Source organism: Macrotis lagotis, chromosome 4 (genome assembly GCF_037893015.1).
Source record: "Macrotis lagotis isolate mMagLag1 chromosome 4, bilby.v1.9.chrom.fasta, whole genome shotgun sequence".
Lineage (NCBI taxonomy): Eukaryota > Metazoa > Chordata > Mammalia > Peramelemorphia > Peramelidae > Macrotis > Macrotis lagotis.
The window spans coordinates 17,556,600-17,565,641 of NC_133661.1; the positions used below are offsets into that span (position 1 = coordinate 17,556,600).

Consider the following 9,042-nt stretch of genomic DNA (forward strand, 5'->3'; position numbering starts at 1 on the left):
TTGAGAAATAGAAAAAATAATAATGATGTGAAATAAACCAGCAGTCATCAAAAATACCTGGTCCTTATTAAGAAATAGAAAATGGATAAGCAAATTAGGATAGGTTCAAAAGAAGTAATAATCTACGATTTGAAAAATCCAAAAACATTAGCTTCTGTTATAAAAACTCACTATTTTGACAAAAATTGTTGGGAAAACTAGAAAATACTATAGCAAAAGTTAGGCATACATCCATATCTCACATCCTATACTAGAATAAGGTCAAAATGGCTACAGGATTTAGAAATAAATAGTGATACCATAGATGAATTAATAGACTAAAAGATATTCTATCAGATCTATGGAAAAGGGATAAATTTATTACCCAACAGGAATTAGAGTATATTATAAACTGCAAAATGAATGATTTTGACTTTATTAAATTAAATAGTTTTTGCACAAAAAATCAATACTGCCAAAATTAGAAGAAAATCAGAAAAGTGGGTAACAGTCTCCACAAGCAGGTTCTGAGAAAGGTCTCATTTCTACAATATATATAGAGAGAATTTCATCAAATACAATTAATTGATAAATTATCAAAAGACATGAATAGACTATTTTCAAATGAAGAAATTAAAGTTTTATATCTCTATATAGAGATATAGAGATATAAAATCATATGAAAAAATACTCCAAATCACCACTGATTAGAGAAATGCAAATTACAACAACTCTGAGATATCATCTCAATCCTATTAGGTTAGCCAAGATGATAATAAGGAAGATGATTAATGCTGGAGAGGTTGTGGGAGGACTGGGATGTTGATGCATTGCTAGTGGAGTTGTGAACAGATCCGAACTTTCTGGAGAGCAATATGGAACTATGCCTAAAGAGAAATAAAACTGTTCATACCCTTTGACACAGCAATTCCAATTCTAGATCTATATCCAGAAGAAATTATAAAAAATGGAAAAAAAGTCCTCCATATTCCAAAATCTTTATAGCAGCTCTTTTTGTAATGGTAAAGAACTGGAAATGGAAGGGATATCCATCAATTGGGGATTGGCTCAACATGTTATGATACATGAATACTATGAAATATTATTTTCTATAAGAAACCATAAATAGGGGCAGCTAGGTGGTACAGTGGATAGAGCATCGGCCCTGATGTCATGAGTACTTGAGTTAAAATCCATCCTCAAACCCTTCATAATTACCTAGCTGTGTGGGCTTGGACAAATCTCTTAATCCCACTGCCTTGCAAAAAAAAAGAAAAGAACCCATTAATAGTTGGACTCCAGAAAAGCATGGAATAACTTATGAATCTGGTGCTGAATGAAGGGAGCAGAACCAAGAGAACAATGCACACATCAACAACAACATTGTGAGATGCAAAACCTTGATGGAAGCAACTCCTCTCAACAATCCAGAGAACTAGGATGATTGTATTTTATTGAATATGGATTATATTATCCCCATTCAGAGGAAGAAAAATGAACCAAAAAACCCAACAGCCCTTCTGATTCTAATGAAACTTAAAAAAAAATATCTCTTATCTATCTCTCTTTTCCTTAATCCTTATTCCTCATTTGTAAATTACTAATTTGTAAACATTTTTATCAAAATCTGTAAGTAAAACTAACCTGACTGTTTCCTGCTGAGAGGAGGGGGATGGGAAGGAAGGGTGGAGGGATTTTTTATAACTTGAAAATATGCATCAGCATATGGATGAAAAGAAATAAATAATTAAAGAATATAACTGAGTGCATTTCCCTACTCATGGCATCCATCTGGAAAAGTCTATTTTATCCTTTAAGATTATATTGGTCATGAATTTCATGAAACCTTCCCTTATTTCTTTCTGTACTCCACCCTTTCCTCCAAATGTTTTTATGGGAACTCTTTCCAGTAAACCTTTTAGAACTTTTTGTGTTCTAACACACTATGACCACTCTTTCTGTGGCAATGTTTTAAGTAAAATTTCTGTATCAATAACACTATAATATAAATTTTCAGCAATATGAAACTTATTCATGAGTGATCTATCATGTTTCAGGTGGTGCAAAATGTCCCCTAGAAAGAAGATCAAACAGAGTACTTTGCCATCTGCAGAGAATCCTGCTCCAGAAATTGGGTAATCATAAGACCAATGTTCACATCAAATTTCAGCCTATATCGCCTTTACTCTTTTTTCACATTATCAATTTTGTCTTTTTTGTCACAATTTTAAGACACAATCTAAATAAATACATGAACTTAAACCTCTTTTTTCCCCTCTAAAAATATAAACCTGTGAATGATATATTTGAGATTGGGGAGACCTTCAAGGTTATTTGATTCAGACCTTTCATTTTCCAGATGAAGAGCTAAGGTCATGCTAGTATGAAGGTAGATGAAAAATGTAAGCCCATGTTCACTGAATGAAAAAAAAAACATTTTTTTCCTGCTTCATCATGAAATCAGATTGGCAGAACATTTAACTGTTTCCTTAGTCCACATAATTTGTTTCTAAACCAGAGGGACCTACAGTATACCTAATTTTCAAATGAGCTTTTCTTCTCAAACTCATTTTCCCCCAACAGTCTTGGTGTTGAGCATGGTTATCTCTACCATTAATATTTTAATAAGGAAATTCAGCAGCTACTCTCTCACCACTTTGCAAAGCAAGCCAGTTGTTATGCAAATTTCCTGAATCTTTTATTCATGGAATAGTAATGAAGGGATAGATATTCTGACTTTTAGGTAAAGCAACATTAATTGGTATCCCTGAATCAGATATTCAGAGATCTGGATTAAGGTGAGGGGACAATTGAAAAAAATTACTTGTAAATATGGAACTTCTCTTGGGAAGAGAATCAATTATACATTGAACGACTGGTTCTTTTTTTGTGGTTGTTTGTCTGTTTATTTGTCTCTTAATTGGATATTTTTATTAAAATACCCAAGCCAAGCACAATCAATAATGAATAATGTGGACTTTCCTCCTTCTAATTCTGTGAACTTAGTCATTACTATCCCTCTATTTACAGAAATCATGAGAATTATTAGTTGGTTGTTGTCCTTAATTTTTGAAGAAGACCAAAATGGCATTACTCGCTCTGAACTAAGGAACAGTGGTCTGTTTATGGCTGTTCAGATCAATATGAGCTTAGAGGACTCAGCCACAGATCAACCACAAATAGATCATCTGAAAATTTGTAGTGGAAACATATCTAAATGTGTGCATCTGACATTTCTTTTGAGCTACTGCAGTATTTTTTTGCCCAAAGAGTACAGTGTATTCTTTGATATAGGCACAGTAATGGCACCTACCTAATGAGATTTTTAGAACAAATTTAGATACTAGATATAAAGTATTTTGCTAACTTTAAAGTGATATGAAAATGTTATTATTTTGTTACCTTCTCAAAATAGGATGCTGAATAAATTTTCCTTCTACCTATAAGTTTAGATGTCTTAACCCCTTACCTTGGCTATTACTCACAAGGCAAACTTCAACCCTGACCTTCCCTGAAAAAGTTCTCATGTAGGGGTGGCTAGGTAGATCAGTGGATAGAGCACCAACCCTGGAGTCAGGAGGACCTGAGTTCAAATCCAACCTCAGACACTTAATAATTACCTAGCTGTATGGCCTTGGGCAAGCCACTTAACCCCATTGCCTTGCAAAAATCTAAAAAAAAATTTCTCATGTCTAACTTGAATGTCATGTTCTTGGATCACATATTTGAGGAAATGAATTTCCCGAAACATCTTTGTTGAAGTTTAGGGTTAAGAGATACTATTGATCATTAGGTCAATTCGCCACAATAAAAATAATAAAAAAAAAAAAACCTTAAGGGAAAATATTATTTCTTGTTTTGTATTTTATTCCCAGAATGAGAATTGTTTTTGACACATAGTAGATGCTTAATTAATACTTATACAAGGAAAGGATGAAAGTATCCCTAACAGTACCTTTTACTTCCAATTAATTTCTGTAGCTTTATTAATCAATATGAAAACTCAGATTGCCTTGAGAATCTTCCCAAACCACCATTTTCAGTTTTTGGTGCTTTTTTCCTATTTCGAATCACATTTTCCTCAGCATTCTCTATCTTGTTTCATTGGCTGCTGATAAGGTAAGGGGAAAGATCAGGATGACCATTCAGTGAAATTATAGACCACAGAAAAGGTCAAAGTCGTCCAGTTTAGTGTTATCTTCCAGAGAACATATGAGGCTATAAAGTTCTGAAACCTAATTCCTGTGACAAAGCTTGTAACAAGGAGAGAAACTGCCCAACATAAATTCAGTTCTGGGCACTGTTCTGTAGCAGAAAGAAATGGTACCAACTTAATCCATTTTAGTTACAAGGCTAAGAATTATAATCCCATGATTAACACCTTTCTATAATCAGGATTTTCTTCCTGGAACTTTAAAATAAAGACTTTTGCAATAGGATTTTTTTAGAGGCTTAAAGTCAGGCAACAAGGGGCCAACATATTCAAGAACTTCAAAAGATTTTTTTTTCTTTCCCAAAGAGCGTAATTAAAAGAATTTGTAAACTTTATATATGAAGGCATGAAATAATGTGCTAATACAATAGTTGAAAATAGAAAGTTAACCAGCTAGATACTTCAAGGATCATTAAATTCAATGATCCATTGTTTTTAGCAAAAGAAACTGTATCCCAGTGAGCTTAACTGATTAGCTTCTGTCCACGGAAGAGTTGGTAGATTTGGGAATCAAAGTTAAGAATAAAACTTGAATTCCATGATGATTCACTTAGATTTCATATATAGTTTAGAACTAGAATATGAAATGCATAGTGTTGGGAAAGAGACAAGATGGCAGAGAAAGAGAGGAATTCATCTGAGCTATACCAAAATTTCCTCCACTAAAACTTTAAATAATAATTCAGATATTCAGATCAAAATCTGGAATGATAGAATCCCAAAAAAGTTCAAGCAAAACAATTTTTCAATTCAAGACAATTTAAAAGATTTGCAGGAAAGGTCTATTGCACAGGTGAGTGTCAAACACAGGTTATACCCCAAGGAAGGCAACACCTAGACAACCAGCAATAATCCTTGGAAGTGACTGAATCAATTGCTGGAATAGTTGCTTTTCAAACGCTTAATTCACAGGCAGTAAGGGGTTTTAAATTTGTCAGGGGAAATTAGAGGGGTTCCTTTGCTGTGCTGGATTATCCATGTTCAATCCTAGACTGCAATCCTGCTTCAGTTCCAAGAGAAAGAGGAATACTACAACATCAGAGCTTTCAATCCCAGGCCTCTGGGGAGCATAGATTCAGTAACAGAGTGAAAATGAGTATTTTTGGCTACACAGAGACCAGGAGACAAGAAATATGCCTCTGCTTAGATCATATCACCTTAACAAGAACTGAAAGTTATAGACCACCAGAACAAACTGCAAAAGATTCAAAGCTTAAAAGAGTACCCCTTCATTCCAGTAACAGAGCCCAAAATTATTACAAAATCAAGATATATACTGGGGAAAATGAGCAAATAAACAACAAAAAAATTCTGAAAATAGAAAATTACTATGGTGACATGGAAAGTAAAACATACATTTCTAAGAAGAAAACAAGATCAAAACTACTACAACTAAAGCCTAAAAAAATGTGTAAAGTTCTCAGGTCCAAAAATTATGTCTGAAAGTACTCAAAAAAATTTAAAAAAAACAATTGAGAGAGACTGAGGAAAAAATTGAGGGATGATGACAGTGATGCAAGAAAACCATGGAAAAGAGTCAACAGCTTCTTAAATTTAACACTAAAGCTATTGAAGATAATGAACTTCTTAAAAAAACAGATTCCACTGAAAAGAAGTATTCCTTATAAATTGTAATTCACCAAATGGAAGAAGACACAAAAGGTCATTGAAGAAAATAATTACTTAAAAATTAGAATTAGACAAATGGAAGCTAACAACTCCATAAAACATAAAGAAACAATAAGGTAAATATCAAGATTTTTTTTAAAAAAATTAAGAAATCATGAAACATCTAATTGAAAAAACAACTGATTTAGAAAATAGCTCTAGAAGTGTTAATTTTAAAATTATTGGTCTACTTGAAAGCTACAATGAAAAAAACGAGACTAGAAATCCTCTTTCATAATTATTAAGGGAATAAAACACTGACCTGATATTCTAGAAGCAAAGAATAAAATGGAAATTACTTAAATCTACCAATTTCCCTCTTGATAGTTATACCACAATGAAACCTCCCAGGAAGATTTTAGGCAAACTCTAGGACTCTGAAGTCATGAAGAAAATACTGTAATTAGCCTGAAAGAAGCAATTCAAACATCAAATCAGGATTCTATAAGATTTAGCAGCTTTTGCATTAAAACATGAAAGAGTCTGGAATGTGATATTCTGAAGATGAAAGGAGTTACTATTACAACCCAAAATCATCTACTCAGCAAAACTGTGCATGAAATGGTGGATATTCAGTGATATTCAATGGATATTCCATTTCATATGGAAAGAGCAGAACTGAATAGAAAATTTAACTTCTGGATAAATGATTCAAGAGAAGCAAAAAAAAGTAAACAGGAAAGAGTAATCATAAAGACTTATTAAGGTTAAGCTGTTCATATTCCTATGTAGGAAGATGATACTTGTAACTCCTAAGAGCTTTATCATTATAAGGGGCATTAGAAGAAGTATATAGACATAGGGAATGTATGTGAGTTTGATATGATAAAAAGAGTGAAAAAGAAGAATGCACTGAGAGAAGGGGGAAAGGAGAGGTTGAATGTGGTAAATAATCTCATGAAAGTGCTATTAAAGTATTTTAATAGTGGAGGAGAAGATGGGGGAAGCTTATTCACATTAGAATTTACTCAAAGTAATCAGTCTCATCCTATTGGAAAGTAGGATATGAAGAGTATAAGAAGAATGGATGTATGGTGGGGCACATTGAGGAAAATGGTAGTCAGAAGCAAAATACTTTTGAAGATGGACAGGGTGAAAGGAGAGAAAGCTGAATAAACAGGATTGAAATACAGTTAGTAATTGAGATTATGAAAAAAATACTGCAAGTTTCTCTGACTTCTTTTCTCAAACAGAAAACTCAATCATATTTACCAAAAAAGAGAAATTCTTCAATTATGAAAATGCTCAAAGGATATGAACATGTAATTATCAGAAAAAGTAAGGAAAGTTTTCCTTTAATCATTATAAAAATGCTTCAAATCACTATTTGTTTAAGAAATGTAAATTTAAATAACTCTGAGGTGCCACCCCAAATCTATCAGTTTAGCTAATTTTGACAGAAAAGGAAAATGGCAAATATTGGATGAAGATTGGGAACATTGAGGCATTAATGCACTGCAGTTTTTGACCAAAGAAGAGATGGATATTATCATTAAAAACAAACTAGATAATTTTGATTACATTAAATTAAAAAAAAAACTTTTGCACAGACAAAACCACTGTAACCAAGGACAAAAGAAATGCAGTAAATTGGGAAACAATATTTACAACTAGTATTTCTGACAAAGGACTCATTTCTAAAATATACAGAGAACTGTCAAATTTTCAAAAAAACAAGCCATTACCCAATTGAAAAATTTTCAAAGGATATGCAAAGGAAATTTACAGCTGAGGAAATCAAAGAAATCCTTAGTCATATGAAAAATTGCTCCAAATCATTACTTAATAGAGAAATGCAAATTGAAACATCTCTCTCAGATACCATCTCACATCTCTCAGACTGGCCAATGATCAGTGTTGGAAGGGATGTAAGAAATCTGGGACATTAATACATTGTTGGTGGAGCTGTGAACTCATTCAACCATTCTGGAGAGCAATTTGGAATTATGCCCAAAGGGCAACAAAAATGTGCATACCCTTTGACCCAGCAATACCAAGACTACTGGGTCTATACCTGAAGAGATGATGAAAATGGGTAAAAACATCACTTGTACAAAAATATTCATAGCAGCCCTGTTTGTGGTGGTAAAGAATTGGAAATTAAGTGAATGTCCTTCAATTGGGGAATGGCTTAGCAAACTGAGGAATATGTATGTCATGGAATACTATTGTTCCATGGAGGGATGGGGATTCAGGGAAACTTGTAGGGATTTTCATGAATTGATACTGAGCAAGATGAGTAGAAGCAGAATAACACTGCATACCCTAACAGGAACATGGGGTTGATGATCAAACTTGATGGACTTGCTCATTCCATTCATGTAACAAACAGGGACAATATTGGGCTATCTTCAGTGGAGAATACCATCTGTATCCAGATAAAGAATTGTGGAGATTAAACAAAGACCAAAGACTATTACCACAGCCTGCCTCCTGTGGGGGGAGAGAAGCAAGGATGGGGGAAAATTCTAAAACTCAAACTAAATAAAATCTTTCTAAAACAATTAAAAATGTAAAGAAATGGTTAGACTTCTGGGATGGAGTCAAATGGCAGGGCAAATCTAGGCAGCTCCCAGAGCTTTTTCTAAACAATTTTAAATGAAGCCTCTCCACAGACTTTAAATTTACAGATCATACATTCTAAACTCAAGATATCATGGTGGAACTTGAGTAAAAGTCTGTCTCTCCTAAGTAAGATAGAAGTTTAGATGGGGGAACTGGGAAGTTCTTAGCCACAGTATAGCTCCAGTCAAGGCTCAGCTGCAGTTCGAATACCAAACCCAGCTTAGAAGACAAACGTCAAGACCTGTCAATGCTGTTGCAACAGATGGACATGGTTTGGGCTACCTCAATGCTGGGAGAAAAGAAAATAAACAGTCAAACATGCAGCACCTCGTCATAAAGGAGGGAGCAAACCACTTCACAGGCAACAACATAAGCAAGCAATTAGCCAGGTACCAGATTCTGACCCTAGTGCTAAACGCTTGGGTCTATACTACCTATGCCTCAAATGCTGAACTAACCTATTAAAATAAATAACAACAAAAATGCAGTAACTATAAAAGGCTACTCCTAAGATATGGATGATAAAAATGCCATCAAGAGGAAAACAGTGGCAAAATATGCACATGTGAAGCCTCAGAGGAGTTTATGAATTAGCCTCAAATCCAAGAAGACCACTT

At 33.8% G+C, this 9,042-nt stretch overlaps 1 long non-coding RNA gene across 1 annotated transcript in view; it reads left to right on the forward strand.

Annotated features, from left to right (window-relative positions):
• Nucleotides 1-2,241, forward strand: part of LOC141522980 (uncharacterized) — a 98,284-nt gene extending 96,043 nt beyond the window's left edge. Inside the window, exon 2 of the long non-coding RNA XR_012478281.1 lies at nt 2,037-2,241. This is a non-coding gene — a long non-coding RNA (uncharacterized LOC141522980). The remainder of the gene's footprint in view (nt 1-2,036) is intronic.
• Nucleotides 2,242-9,042: the final 6,801 nt, after the last annotated feature.